Source organism: Haliaeetus leucocephalus, unplaced genomic scaffold (genome assembly GCF_000737465.1).
Source record: "Haliaeetus leucocephalus isolate CR32 unplaced genomic scaffold, Haliaeetus_leucocephalus-4.0 Scaffold295, whole genome shotgun sequence".
NCBI classification, from domain to species: Eukaryota; Metazoa; Chordata; class Aves; order Accipitriformes; family Accipitridae; genus Haliaeetus; species Haliaeetus leucocephalus.
The window spans coordinates 10,296,268-10,312,181 of NW_010972731.1; positions in this window are offsets into that span (position 1 = coordinate 10,296,268).

Sequence of the window (15,914 nt, forward strand, 5' to 3'; positions counted from 1 at the left end):
CCCATAGTCACAGTGCTCACAGATGAGGAAGTGCGCAGTCTGCAGGGCAGCACAGCCTGCAGCTCCACCACCCCAGGTGTTGCGGAGGGACATCACACACAGACCAATGTGATCAAGTGAAGACCTTTACTATAACATTTGATACAGTTATATACCCTATGCGCTTGTCCACGCGCCGTATACAATACTCTAATTGGTACAATACCCCGTTTCACGCGACACTATCTTATTCTCTATTGGCTGAGCAAGCTTCTTCACGAGGTGTCCAGCAATCACTTATCTCATTCTTCAGCATCCAGGTGTTGTTTGTCAGGCTCTTCTTTATCTTCCTTTTTCCCGGCATACAAGGACACAGCGTCCTTGTCTGTTCCAGCGTTTTGTAAACTTATGCTTCGTTCCCACCTAACGGCTGGATTGCTCACATTCCTTTACCCAGCCAAGAAATCCTCAACACCCAGGGAAGACCTTCTTCCAGGTGCAGGGAGCCCATTTCAGAGAAGGAACTAAACCCAGGAAGTTTTCAGGCTGCTATGATATATCCAGTTTTGCTTTTTAACGTTTGCTTTTCTTTTTCTCCTGTCTTTGGTCTTTCATTTCTTTCTGGAATAATAACAGGAGCAGATAAGCATGCTTTAATCTGCTCCCAGTGAAAAAGTGGAATGCTGATTGCTTGCTCTGCCTCTTCTGGCCAAGCATTTTTATCCTGCATTGCTATGGGGAAAGGTCTTGGCTCTTCAGGCTCCAGCTTTTGTCTTTTTGTGAGCTGAAGGGTTTTTCCCAAAGTGAGTACTGAAATGCTTCAATGATCTTTAAAAAAAAGTTGTGCAGATTTTGTGAGATTTTGGACTGCAGTAAAAGAAAAATCTAACAAGCTGAATGTCATTTTTTTCTAAGGAGATAAGAAAAAGGCTACTGGAGCTGTCAGAGTTTAAGCTTCAACCTTTATGTTTACAAAGCAAAAAGGGCAATTAAATGTGGAAAAAATAAATCTTTCCAGGACTCTGCCAGTGGTTCTTCTGGTTTGTACTCAGACTGCTGAATGACAGGCTAGTGCCTTAGGCAGGGACTCAGAATAGAGCAGCCCTGACATTTCTCTGATGCTAAGTAGCGTACCCTAATAAAGATGTTCTTTAAAGCCATTCCCTCTTGCCTGGCAACCAGGAGTTACAGAGCATCCCCACTGCAATGGGAATGCCTGCCTACTCCATGCGTCCCCACGCACTGGCACTCTTCTTCCCTCCCTGCTGAATTGCGGCTGCTTCAGACCTCCTGTAAATCTTTGCCATCTCTGAGGAAGAGATTGTTGGCATAAAACAAGAATATAGTTAACAGGCAAATTCTGTGCTTTCACCTCCTGGCTATTTCACAAAGCCTATTTTCACAGAGGTGTTGACAGACAGAAAACGTAATGGTCCTGCAAGCACAGAGTCAATAAACAAGCACAGACCACCATGTGGCAAGGACATCTGCCCATACTTGCAACAAGCCACAGCCCCTAAAGCATCTAAAAGAGCAGCTGAAGAAAGACCTATTTTCTCAGTACACAAAGTTCCTCTCAGATCTCTGCCCCCACACCCTGTCAGTTATGAGCCCATGGGCACATCAGCACAGGTCCCTGGTACAGGGCAGAGCATAGGCTGCAGATAGGAGCACCCTTGATGCCAGCTGTGAGGTGCTGGCTGCCATTCAGGGAAGGACTGCATTCCCTTCGCATTCCCTTCCCATAAGCCTCCAGCTCTTCACACATTTCTACTCTCTGCAAGACCAAAATGCAAAAAGAGAAATGAACAGAAGTGGGGGAAAGGCACTGGGAAGCCCATCTCCAAGTGTTAAGTGACAGCAGATGGTAGAGGCGCTGCTCTATGACAGATGAAGCAATCAGTAATGTATGTGTCAAAGGCAATGTCATTAGCAGCAGCCTGCCTGGCTGCCTTAGCTCCCAGAGCTGCCAACCCCCATTGGACTTGTATCTCCCCGGGGACACAGCACGTCCTTGCACCTTCTCCCACAAAGCTGCATGCATTGGCACTGACACAGCCTGCAAGGGCAGCTCCTCGCCTCCTTGGGAAGGATCCACCACTGTGGGGCCAGATGACATCCCTGCAGCACAGATTAGCTCAGCATTGCCTGGGTGTTAAATGTTCCTCACATGCTCAGCAAAGTAACATTGTTCCCTCTGCCATTTACCACCCAGAACATCAGTGACTAAAAGCCAAGAATGGCGTTTGGCATGCCTCCATACACAGACTGGGCATGCAGTGCTGGGAGGGAACCAGTCAGAGCAATGGCAGCACATGGTTTCCAGATGAGCAGAAGACCGAGGTCTATCTCCAGAGCTGGAGCAGGCCATCCCAGGGTCTCTGCATGCCCTGCTCTGCAGAGAGCTGTAGTCCTACACATCAGGACCTGGACAACGCAGAGCAAGAAAGGGAGAAGATGATCGGAGTAAATTGGGAATGGAGCAGGGTGGGCAGTGAACCTTGGGAGGCTCCAAATTTCCTGTTCATTTAGGGCCAGAATTATTATTCTTTGGTTTTGTGCTCCTGCGCTTACATGGCAGTCAGTGGTGATATGATGCAGCCCTGGCATTCCTCCTCTAAAGCTGTTCCCTTACATGGCCGCTGGCTCAACACTCCAAGCCTCACCTTCCTTGCATCTCCTGGCTTGCCTGCCACTTCAGCCCATTAAAGGTTGGGTGTGATTAACACACACTCTCCCAGTTGCTTCTGCAGAAAAGCATCAGGTTTGCAGTGTTTGTGAGGAGGTCTCCAGTAGTGACAAATACCATGTCATCACCTCCTCCCCCAAGTTCATAAGCCTGGGAAGAAGAGTGCCTTCTGCTTACTGACCCAGAGCATTATAAACACTGCAGGAGCATATGTCTGGGAGACAATTCAAATTGAATTAACTTGTTGAACAAGCATGGGAAATCCTGCTCTCATTGTTTACCCAAATAAATGTACAGATCAGAGGAGTTTCTATCTGCTAATACAGAGTTAGCTTCATATCTCCCTGCTCTTTTGCAGAGCAGGAGTACACTGAGGTTGCAATGTCCTTGTTAGAAGTGGTTGTGTGGCAAGCTCACAAGCCTGCCAGGTTTTAAAAAAACCCGTGGGATCCTGCAGGAAATACCAGGCATATGTAGAAGACAGGGGAATAGTAAAATACCAGCTTTTTAATGAATGGAAGGCTAGTAATTTGCCTCCTTTGCTGTTTAAAAAAAAATAAGAAACTGGAGAAGTTATTCTAAGCATAATACAGGAACTGCTGAGTTGGTTTTGAGCTCCCCAGACAAGAGAGGGTAGAGAAAATTATAAAGATGAAAGGCAGCTTTTAATTCATTGCAGTATTTATTAGTCACAGGGGGTGGTGTGTAGGGTTCGGCGTTCGGAAGATCTCGCGATGTCACGGAAAGTTAGAGGGTTAGTCACAGCCTTATGATGTATCTGTAATCCCGCCTACCCTTGTTAGTATAAAAGGAATTAACTGCGCAATAAAAGGCGGAAGTTGGCGCTCACACTGTGTGTGTTATCTGTCTCTTTCCCTGATCTGGGGGGTGATCAGTGATCTAATCGTGGCACCTTGATATGCGGCGAACGCTACAGTGGTGTAAATTTCTTATTGCAGTAAACTGTATGTAAACAAAGAGGTCATCGTAGTTCCTAGGAGTTGCTTCAGCCTTTTCAAGGTATTCACATTGGTACACAGGAAATACATGTATTAAAGGGTTTCACATACTGCAGGTTTGCACAGGAACTACTGCATGTAAATGACACCCAAGTGTAGAATCCACATGTGCCCTTCTTAACAGCTGCCACAGACAGCTAAAAGAGACAAATGAGATAGCAATTGCTGTTTTCATGTTGGGCCCTGTCACAGCGCAATATGTGTTTACATTTATATATAGTTGACTGCATCAGGCAATAATCCTAAGTCTTCTATGCCCAAATAGACCAAGTACACACACAAATCACCCTAGGATGCAAGCCAAAAGCAGGGTTTCCTGGAGCCCCAAGGACAGAACTCGTGGTCTTCCAGGCAATAAGCATGAGAGCAGCAACGGGACTACTGTGTAGCAAGCCAGTGGAGTCTGCTGCAAGGCTGGTGCCATTACACCCCATCCTCCTGCTCTGTGCCGCCCCCCAGCCCTAGCATGCCCCCTCTGAGCACCTAAACCAGGATGCATTCATCCCAGCCCATAGCTGTGCTGAGAACCACCCTTCGCAGCATCCAGAAGAGTTTGGAGGAAACAAAGAAGCAGTAATAGGCACCAACACAATGCAAAGACTTTTGTTCCCCTGGAATTTCCAGCTAAGGTTGTTCAGGGATCTTCTACTCAGGTCACCAGTTTCCTGTGGTTTGCTCCAAGCTGTAAGTAGGCTGTTCACACTGAACGGCAAGATAAATACCTGTATATCTGTCCTGGTTTCAGCTGGGATAGAGTTAACTCTTCCTAGTAGCTGGTACGGTGCTATGTTTTGAGTTCGGTATGCGAAGAATGTTGATAACACTGATGTTTTCAGTTGTTGCTCAGTAGTGTAGACTAAAGTCAAGGATTTTTCAGCTTCTCATGCCCAGCCAGCGAGAAAGCTGGAGAGGCACAAGAAGTTGGCACAGGACACAGCCAGGGCACCTGACCCAAAGTGGCCAACAGGGTATTCCATACCATGGGACGTCCCATTTAGTATAGGAATGGGGAATTGGGGGCAGGGAATCGCTGCTCGGGGACTGGCTGGGTGTCGATCGGCGGGTAGTGAGCAATTGCCCTGCGCATCAGTTGTACATTCCAATCCTTTCATTATTACAGTTGTGATTTTATTAGTGTTATCACTATCATTATTAGTTTCCTCTTTTTTGTTCTATTAAACCGTTCTTATCTCAACCCATGGGTTTTGCTTCTTTTCCAGATTTTCTCCCCCATCCCACTGGGGGAGGAGGGAGTGAGTGAGCGGCTGCGTGGTGTTTAGTCGCTGGCTGGGGTTAAACCATGACAATATCACACAGCACTGCCACTGTGTTACCATTGTCACAGAAGCAGCAGGCCACAGTCAAGGGCTGTGTCGCCTGGTGGGGTGTCCTTCTGTAGGCCACAGCAGCTCTTCCCAACAGCAGCAGCTGGAGCCCTGGAGTCCCAGTCTGACTCGATAGTGCATCCAGGTCTGAACTGCGGATAGGAGCAGGCTCTCCAAAGCCTCCCGTAGCAGGGCTCCACACCACCCCGTGCAGGCTGGCCACCGTGCCGCACCACGTGCTGCAGGTGCAGGAGACGCGCTGCGGAGGGACCGGCTCCCACCCACCCGCCGACGGCGATGCACAGCAAGGCCAGGCAATGTGCACTTTCAAACCTCAGCTCTGCGGTCAGCCCTGCTGCTGACCTGCTCCGTGGTCGTGACAATGTCACTCGCTCTCCGCAGCTTGACCCGTCTGCGGTAGCATCCTCGGAAGACAAGGCACGGTCACATCACACCCCACCGCCGTCCCCCAAAGCCCGTGGTGGGACCTGCATGTCATTCGCTCCTATGGAGCTTGTGAGCCAGGATGCATTCAGCAAAACTGGAAAACTAAATGCTTGGTGGTGGTGTTGCCCGTAATGCATCTTACAAATACTGAAAACTTAATTAATAACAACACTTAGCATTGCCATGCTGCCTTTATGTTTACAAAGCACTGTGTAAACATTAACTAATTAATCTACTGTACTTAGCAATTATATAGTGCTTTATATTTTCCAGGTCCTGTGCAAACATTAGCTAATTAATCTACTTAATTATTTCCATGTTTCATATTCCAGAGCCCTGCGTACCGGCAGCACAAAGAGGAGGCCTTCGCAGGGATACTCCTGAGTGGCTCTTCTGTACTCTCAGTGTTTGCAGTGCCTGCCACGTTTTGGGGAGACACCTCCAGAAGGCGCAAATACTGCCAGCTGGGCCAAGGATACAGAAAGCCTCCAGGGAGCAGCAGCAGAGCCTTCTCCAGATGTTTAAAACTGAAAGGGGTTCAGTGAACAGCAAGAATGATTTCACATCTACAAAACCTGCTGTGCAGTGAAAGACTAAAGTTACTCCACAGATCAGCACATCAAAGGGAAATTTAAGAGGTGACTTGATCACAGCCCATAAGTCCCCCATATAGGGACAACACATGAGATATTCAAATAATATCTAGTTAGATTTGACACCTGGAAGAGAAAGGTAAGAGAACATGAAACTAAATTCACTTTTCTAAAAGTGACTATGAGCAATACCTGGTCAGGAAAGACCATGCCGAGGGGTAGCTGGAATGAAATTTGGGAATTGTAATTCGGTGTACTTCTCTAATTTCTGTGGGCTTTGCTGTTGCCTCAGGGTTGACCACTTACAGAACACACATTGATCGAGGTAAAACACCCAGGTTTAAAAAAAGACATGTGCAGGTATGAAGCATTAGCCTCCTGGGGAAGTGAGGGCCGATCCCCAGCCACACAGCATGGATGGCAGCAGCCACTGCCTCTCCCCCTGCACTGACCAGGGAGCTGGACTGTCCTGCTGCCACAGGGTGTCCAAGAAATTAGACAAGCCACCCCAATAGCCAAACTACAGAAATACAGAGCATTTTCCATCAGAAAGATCCTAAAAGAACTAGGTCTGCCAATCAAACACTCTCTAAACAAGTATTAATGTATACCCACTCATGCAGAGCTGCATCTCTCTGCTGTTTATTGCATTTTAACATTGTCAACAGAGCTTGCTGAAGTACTCACAGTGCTCTGCTGACCTCCATTATTTATGATGGCATGTGAAATTGATTGTGGTTGAAAGATCCTTACTGGAATAAAATGAGCTTCTCAATTATTGCCACACAAATAAATCTCTGTTTTCTAGTGACCCCCCCTAGGGAGCACTTGCATAACCCTGAGTTCATGACAACAGATATCTCCAGCTGGCAAAATACAGGTGACTGCATTGTAATCATTGTCGAGTTACAGGATGGCAGAGGTCAAGCGATTCTGCATATGACCACAGGGAAGGGAGACTGTGGCGACGATGCAGGGCTTACTGGTGTTTCTAGATGGATAAATGATAAACTCTCCAGCAAAGCAAGTTGTGATCATTTTTGATACTTTTCTGTCAAATGCAGTGCAGGAAATATGCACTAAGTATTAATGGGATTATGAACAGGTGAACAAGACAAACAAGCCTTTCAGAGACCCAACCTCCTACTTGCCTTTCCTCTCTCAGAAAATCTTCAGCTAGATGTAATGTAATAAAAGAACTTAACCCATTACAGCAATTCAAAGAGAAATCTTACCACTGGTTTCCTCTCTGTTTTCCCCAAGAAATGCAAAGCTCTACAGATGCAATGGCAAGATTACACAGAGCATCCCCACCTGTCTGCCTCCTCAATCTCCTGCTCAGGCAGCACCATGGGACTGCAGGGAAGACCCTCGCCCCGCACCTGCATGGATCCCCAGCATGCGCTGTCCTGCCCAGAAACACCAGCTTCTCCGCAAGGCTGAGCCCTGGCAGGGCTGACTTTGAGCTACCAGACTTCCCTCCCGGCACAAGAAGTCAACGGGTCGCCAAAATGGAAAGAGGTAGGCAAGAAAGAAAAAGAGCCATGGAGGGTCCTGCCTGTACCATCCTGCAACAGGACTGTGAGCAGAGCTGAGAGAGGGAAGCCCAGCCTGGGAAACCACACACAGGCAAGCCTTGCGGAGACACGGCCTCTGCCGCTCAGGAGAACTTCATGGGAACAGAGATCCACTGGGCCTGGGGCTTGAGCCCCCATTTGCCCACCTCCAGCAACCCCACAATGAACCAAGGATCTCTCTTGCACTGGTTAGCACTGTTTTTTTGTTCTTCCAGTTCTTTTACAATCCCTTGTTCTGAGTCTCCTGGGGGGATTTGCTGTTCAGAGCCTTCAGCTGTACTTTCTTGGTGACCTTTAATATTAAGGAACATTATTAATTCTTGATTTATTTAAAACAGTCTATTTTGACAAGATTGCAGGAGAAGACACCTCTCTGTTGAAGGATTACAGACTGTCTATTAATTAAATGCCAATGACAGAGCACTGAAAGCTTTCCAAACGTCCACTGAGGAATCTCTCTCCCTTCTCCCCCTTCTTGTTAGAGACCTTTCTAGGAGGTCTGGAAACCTGCCACACTCAAAGAAGACAGGAGCTCCCTCCTCTCTGCCTTGAACTCCCTGAGCCTTCACTCTCTGGTTAACTGGGCACTGAGGAGCCCCTCATTACATGCTCACCTACATGCATTTGTAAATGGACAAGGCTTGCTTTCAGTCTCAAAACTGTCTTCACAAGGATCAGCAGACCAGATCAGCCCAAGTCCTGTCTCTGGACATCAGTTTGGACACCACAGGGTGCACACTCCTGGAAATTCATCCTTCCTCTTCCTCCACCTGCTCAACGTTCCTCCCCCAGGTAGCGTAGTGCAACCCTTGGGTGCAAGAACACACAGCAATACAGAAATCCTCTTTAACCCTAATCCATACTGATAGGGCAACTCTGTATGCTGGGAGCAGACATGTTATAGTAGCTCAAGAACTAGTTTCCTAACAGTGCTTCTTTATGGCACTGTCACACAGGCATATATGCATAATTATTAAAAAATGTAATTTGGCCAGAAAAAACATTGTTTCTCTATAAAAAAGGGGCATGCGGTACAAATGAACTCCAAATCTTCTGCAGAATTATCCTGAAGAGCTCCACATACATATTCGCTTCTAGCGAAACACGTCTTGTACTGCAATAGAGGTAACTTTACTTCCTTCATTAGCTGTTGAAAGCACACATACGCTCTCTGAATATGCAAACCAATAGAGCATTGCAGTGACAATATCTACTATCAAACAGCATCCTCAGGTGGAAAGGAAAACAGTAAGGTTCCCCTCTTTAATCAAGATGTGCTTGCTATATTCACTGGGAAGCAGACTGAGATTAGGACTCTGCCAGCATTCCTGAAAGGGATTTCCTGTGTTCATCATGTAAGATTGTGAAAAACGAGTGCAATATTTTGCTGGTGATGTCATAAAAATGATTGATAATACTGAAAATGAGGCATCTTGCTGTGACAAAGTAAATGGCAACAACTTCCTACAAGTCTGGTCTTGAATAGGATATTACAATTTGCTCCAGTTTTCTTGGAGGAATCATGGATTCCATGTATAGAAGGTGTTGGTGCATTTTCCCCTGGCTATGAGAAGTTTCCAGTTTGATAGCAGAGGAGAAGAATGAAGAGCATCAGATAAACTGGCTACATGTCATGATGGATGAGACAATGTTTGGACAGCAGTTTACAAAAGCTTTATGTTCCTAGAGCAGATTCCATTGCTTAAAAATAACTAGTGCCTTCCAGAAGCCAATTTCTCTTTAGACAGTGTATCTACAAAAAACCTGCTAAATACACCATCTATGTTGTGTGGTATTGTGATGCTAGGACATTATATCCTCTGAACAGAGATGTTTGTCTTTTCTCTCAATGTCCCCTTTTATACTTGTCCCTGCCTAAGTCAGCCAAAACACATTTATCTTGCATCAGTTTTGATGTCCATCTCTCCCTCTTCGCTCTAACTGCAGTGCCTTTTGGAGAGAGAAATGATCAAGGACTCAGGCAGTATGCAAAGCAATAGCAGAAGAACCATTTACATGAAGGTGTGATGCACCGAATATTGTTTCTTATCACATTTCCTGTGAATTCTTACATAATGTTTTATATTTTGACTAGTGGTACACATTGAACAGAGAGTTTCCTTGGCCTGCCTGCAACAATGCTGCACTTAATTCAGAACCTGTAAGATACATGAATAATTCAGATTGTTCGTTCCAGTGTGCCTTGCTCTACATTTGTCAGTAGTGAATAACACTCCACGTTGCTCTCAGCTGCCACTTCCACAAGGAGAACTACATACACAAACTCCTAGCTGAAGTCTCTGCTGCACATATTTATCCATTGCTGGATGCACTGGCTTTGTTGGGGTGACCCTCACCGTGCATCGCTTCTCAGACTGACACTCCAGGAGATGGATAGCCAGCCAAGGAAGCAGGGTATGTGTCTTGCAATTCAAATGTTTTCAGATGGTCTGCACCAGCCTGGATCACTGAATCACCTTCTCATGTGTCTCAGACTGTTCCACTGCAGACGAGGTCATCCCCCACCAGCTGCTGCACGGCACGAGGCACTGAACTGTTGCTGCTTCTTTCTGAGCAGGGTTTTCCATGATGAAGGGCTTCTCTCTCCTTGGAAAAAAGTATGGGGTGGGGAGCAAGCCCCTGAGCACCACAAACTTGACCTCTGTAAGCTGCTAAACCAAGCATCTAATCTACTCCATAAACACTTACACAATGTTTTACATCTCCATTCAATGGGAAAATGTTTTAATAGTCCTGTTGTCGCCTTTCTGCCTGAAGACTGGCAGCATGCATGCCCCTTCCTCCCAAAGCATGTCCAGGAGGGCTGGCCCTCTCTGCAGGTTATAGACTGGGGTGCCAGCCAGCCACATCACCATGCTGTGCCATCCTGTCCCAGCCGCTTGGCCCTTCCAAAACCAGTCCTCTGGGAACACTGCAAGTATCCCATTGTAAAGCTGAGGACCTCCACATGCAACACAGCCATGGTAAGCCAGCAGAGCTTGAGACCTCATGAGAAGCAGGCAGCCACTCAAACACTTGTGGCTAGGGGAGCGAGGCAGGGGGCTGCTGGAGGCCATGACCACAAGCTGCCTGCCCCAGGCAACCCAACCTGAGCACGGTACCCTGAGCACGCGGTGTCACAGGCAGGTCTGGGCACATCTCTGGACAGTGGAGCAGCAGCCCCTCTCTATACTGGCCTTAGTCTGAAGGGACCACCTGTCATAACCATCATATAAGTGATCAAAAATCACCTCAGATGCACATGAAACACTCCCAGCTTTGCAGGAAGAGCTGTGCATCCAGCATGGGGTGTCTGGCTCACCAGTGAAGCCATCATGGGCCAAAGAAGGAAATCCTGGCCTCATCCAAGTTGCTTTTTTAATATTGCTTTTCTGTGCAGTCTTGATTAATTCAGCTTCATGTCTATGTCTCTTGCAAATTAATTAGTTAGAAAAATGGAAACCATTAAAAACCTTAGCTTCTTCCCTGTTCCCCTGAAGCAAAACACTGCAATGCTGTCTGGGCCTGCTGTGCTCCTCATGAGCAGGACAAAGCATGGCCCAAGGCCTGGACTGTACCAGGTGCTCATGGGTGTATGGACAGCAGCCTTGTTCTTAAGCTTACCTGTGTTTTCTTATTTACTTCTGGCATTTCTTGGTGAAATGCATTTTTAAATTGCACAGAACATAAGGGCACGCACCACTTAGGAACTTAGAGCCAAAGCATGCATGCAGCTGAACTCCCCAGTGGGCTGCAGGGATTTTTCTCCAGTGAGCCAGGTCCTGCTAGAAGCACATGCAGTGCTGGGGGTGCTTCCCTGTGAGCAGGGACAGCCCCACACTCCATGGGCAGTCCAGCCCAGGCCAGCTACCCAAGGAACACAGTGAGGAAGGAGCTAATCACAGAAGCTACGCCACTGGTGAGCAGCCCCAGTGCTATGCTGGTGAGCTAAGCCCAGGACAGTCAAGGGACCCTGCACTGTTGCACCCCCAACATGAAGCAGCACAGGGTACCAAGTCAGCACACAGGCAGGCACTGGGGCCACATTACCGGCATTCTTCCCAGTCCAGTCACTGCCACTGTTGGAGACATGCAGCACTGGAGGCTTCGGACTGCTGCAGCCCACGTGGCAGGCTGGCAGGAGTTCATATCTGGGTTTTGCAGTTCTCCGTGCAGACAGGCATTTCTTTGCAACTGGCTGATCTTGCCCCAATTAACTCAAGGGTCTCGTCACCACAGTAACTGGAGGGCCAGATTGCAGTGGCATAAATCAGTGTTGCCCGCCCCTACAGAGCAGAGCTCACAAGCTGCAGGTGAAACCAACACAGACTCCCCCACCATCATGCAAAACTTGTGGGCAGGGCTGCAGATCTAGGGTCAATTGCCAAAAACTGGGGACAAGGGGGATTGTGTAGGTGAGGAGACATGATGGCCAGAAAATGGCTATTTACAGCCTATGCACTTTCAGCTGCTGGGAACCCTCAGAGGGACTTGCCAGCCTTGATGGGGGCTCCCAGGTGGTGATCACTGCAGCAAACATGCACATGCCCTGCCAGAGTACCATGAGAGAAGTTACCACAACGGTGTTACAATTTAAGGTGATTTCATTCACATGGATCTCCTGCGACTTCATTCCTGTCCTGGTTTCAGCTGGGATGTAGTTAACTGTCTTCCTAGTAGCTGGTACAGTGCTATGTTTTGAGTTCAGTATGTGAAGAATGTTGATAACACTGATGTTTTCAGTTGTTGCTCAGTAGTGTTTAGACTATAGTCAAGGATTTTTCAGCTTCTCATGCCCAGCCAGGGCACCTGACCCAAACTGGCCAACAGGGTATTCCATACCATGTGACATCCCATCTAGTTTAGGAACTGGGGAGTGGGGGCAGGGAATCGCTGCTCGGGGACTGGCGGGGTGTCGGTCAGTGGGTGGTGAGCAATTGCCCTGCCCATCATTTGTACATTTCAATCCTTTTCTTACTACTGTTGTCATTTCATTAGTGTTATCATTATCATTATTAGTTTCTTCTTTTCTGTTCTGTTAAATCATTCTTATCTCAACCCAGGAGTTTTACTTATTTTCCTGATTTTCTCCCCCATCCCACTGGATGGGGGGGGAGTGAGTGAGCAGCTGCGTGGTGCTTAGTTGCTGGCTGGGGTTAAACCACGACAATTCCCTTTGCCTGTTTTGTACCTAACAGGATCTCATGCCAGTAAGCAAGCTAAGTACCTTGCCCATGTATCTAGCAATCATTTATAGTTACATTAACAAACAGATCTAGCAGACTGCTTAATATACATAACATTTAAATTTTCATTATCATCTATTAAAGATGGATTCTCTCAAGTTGCTGTAATAGAAGAAAGATTTCTGAAAAGCTGATTTAAATACAGCTACTCAAAGGGACAAAAATCAGGCATTCAGCAACCTGTTTCTGTTTACCTGAAAAGATACTTATTCTGACTGATACAGCAAACAAACACTGCCCATGGTCACTGGTAATTGGAATTCTGATGGTTTGCATTGGCATTTTAACACCAATTAATAACCATTTTTTAAATTTGCATTTATTAGAAGATTTTATGTGTCTAGGAGGAAAAAACCCAAAACTTTAATATGTTCATGAAACATTTACCTATGCTTGTACTTGCAAACCACGGACTTATTCTGAAGAATAATAAGTATTCATTTGCATCTTGACTCTGTCCCACAAGTGACAGCAGCGTTGCTCTCAGACCAGCAGGCAAGCCAGGCAGACAAGCACCCAGGTGCCCCAACTCTTCCAATAGCTGCATCCACATCCATCCCTGGGGAACTAGGGCATGGGAACTCTGCAGAAGGGAGCAAGTGGGGTGAGGGGGGGCTGGGACAAGAACCCTTATTTGTCATACTATCCTACTTAGAGCAAGAGATTGAAAAAGGAGAAAGGCAACAGAATGTGGCTGGCTGCAGCTCTGGCTGGGAAGCACCAGCTAGCAGGGTACTAGTGCCACAGACCTCCAGAGCATCTCAGCATTGCTCTCCCCATAGCAGGGAAAAGCACACAGGACACAGGATAAGTAAACAGATTTTAGAGAAAACTTGGTTCCTAGAGGAAGACCTAAGAGGACATTTTAACCAGCAAGTGTAAACAGATGACAAAAAAGGTGCTGACATTGTCAAACAGCAGTGCAGGGTGGCAGCATTCACAGAGAGCTTTGCTCCCTGTCATGCGCAGTCTTCCAAGCAGTAGCATCCCCACCACCCTGCCCCACTTCACCCCCAGACTCCACTTACACAGGGCAAAGATACTGTACAAGCCTGCAAGAAGGAGTGGGGGAGCAAGAAGCAGGGTTGCTCCAAGCAGCAACACTGCTCAGTCCCACTGTAAAATGCCAGCACAGAGGAGAGCCGCATGTTTGCAGAATCAAGTAGGTCTAGCAGAGGAGGAGCTGTGTTGGGGTGAGGTTCAGTGTCCGAAGAAGGACAAGGCCAAAGGAGGAAGAGAGTCATCCTGTGCTTCTCTATGTGTCTGCTTGGTTGGGAGTTGGGGAGATTGTCAGGATCAGTCACAGCCCCTTGGTAAGATCAAACCAGACAGGGAGGTGAGCGAGGGGCAGAGACACACTATTTCCCAAGGCCTCCTGAGCCTTCACCACAGCTGGATACAATCAGCACAAGATTTGAAGGGGTCCACATGTCCTCTGCCCTGAGCAGTGGCAGCATGATCAGCAGCTGTGACATGCCACAGCAGAAAACTACTATGTGGTCCCGGGGACAAATGCAGGACAGCTGGGCTGCAGCACCTGCCAAGAACTGATGCTCACAGCAGCCCCTTTTCAGCATCACTCGGCAGCTGAATCTGCTACATCATCCCCAGGCTGCTTGCCTGGACCAGCACCCTATGAACCTGTGCAGTCCTGCAGTCCCACTGCTTGCTCATGCAGCAATCCCAGGATTAAAACCATGTTCAGCAGCTGCTCCCTGCCCTCTGTTCTTGGGGCTTCCCTTCTGCCCATGCCAGGTGGAAAGCAAAGCAAGCAAGCGCAGCTGGATGAGAGATAAGCAACCCATGGTGCTGTGACTGCTGCTCTTGGGGGAGTCAGGAGTGAATCACAACTTCATCAGCCTACAAGGAAAAGAACCAATTATCTGGCAATTGTATGCAGTCCATTTCAGTGGGAGGCTCATAACCTAACTAGCCCTTGTAGTCGAGGGGAATAAAATATATGCTGACATCAGTACACAGAGGTTCCCATTGGAAGCCACTTTCACCGCAGTGTCGTGAATCTTTTCAGAAACAGCTTGAGAAGATTCATTCTGTGTATCAATCTTCCTGGGTAGAAAAGCTGATGATGGTCGTACATAATAATGCTTAAGTCGATTCACATGCACAGTCAGTGGCTGTCTACAAGTCTTGGCCCTAATCAGTACATTAAATAGAAACTTATGACTAATAACTCTGAAAGGGCCTCTCCAGGGGCAGTGAAATGCTCCGCTTTGGCCGCTATCAGCTCCTCAGGCGTGTGCTGTAGTGGCACACTCTCCCCTTGGCTCCAGGAAGGGAGAATGGAAAGTCATAACTCTTCTTCTGTTTGTTCGAGTGACACATTTTTTATGAGCTGAATTCTTTACTTTAGGTTTTGACAGTGATTCTGTGATTTTATGTTCGTCCTGTAACCACAGTACTACTCTAGAGCAGGAACAGAGCCCATAAAAGCTCTTGGCTTAGCCAGCTCCATGCTGGAAGGGAAGCAGATGCCCTGCTGCAGCCGCTCTGAAGCTGCTCCAGCTGTCCTCTGCTCAGGCACCACGTGTGGCAGGGGTGGCTGGCTCTTGAATACAGTTTGCTCTCCTCCGGCAGCAGTCCAGCTTGGGCAGGTGGACCCACACTATGCTGCTCCTGATGCCACGGGGACCCTGGGAGCTCTAAGCGGAGCAGCAGTCCAGGGTGGGAAAGGACTGGGCTGTAGGGAAGTAGGACACATTCGTTTTCTCAGCTCTGGGCATGCTGCTTCCTTCCAGCTCAGCTGTGCTTACGAAAGATGCACCAGCCAGTAGTCTCTGCATCCACAGCTTTGCACAGAAAGCACCACGCAGCTGCTCTGCTTTCGACAGAGTCTGCTGGATGAGCTCGGCCTTCCTCAGCAGGCAGAGGCAACCTCGTTGCTCTTCAGGAGCCTGCGTACAGAGCATTCATTCAGCTCCCCCACCAGCCAGGAAGGCTCCAACCAGGAGCAGGTGGCTCAGAGCTCTCTGGTTCAGGGCCTCTCATGCAGTCAAGATTTCTGGAGCAGTATTTGTAATG